Below are 317 nucleotides of genomic sequence, written 5' to 3' on the forward strand. Positions count from 1 at the left end.
CCCCCTCTCTCTCTCTCTCTTCCCCCCGCCCTCCCCCTCTCTCTCTCTCTCTCCCCCGCCCTCTCTCTCTCTTCCCCCCGCCCTCCCTCCCTCCCTCTCTCTTCCCCAGCCCTCTCCTCTCTCTCTCTCTTCCCCCCGCCCTCCCTCCCTCTCTCTCTTCCCCCCGCCCTCCCTCCCTCTCTCTCTCTCTCTCTCCTCTCTCTCTCTCTCTCCTCTCTCTCTCTCCTCTCTCTTCCCCCCGCCCTCCCTCCCTCTCTCTCTCTCTCTCTTCCCCCCGCCCTCCCTCTCTCTCTCTCTCTTCCCCGCCCTCCCTCTCT

This window comes from Hemitrygon akajei, chromosome 29 (assembly GCF_048418815.1).
Source record: "Hemitrygon akajei chromosome 29, sHemAka1.3, whole genome shotgun sequence".
Classification (NCBI taxonomy): domain Eukaryota; kingdom Metazoa; phylum Chordata; class Chondrichthyes; order Myliobatiformes; family Dasyatidae; genus Hemitrygon; species Hemitrygon akajei.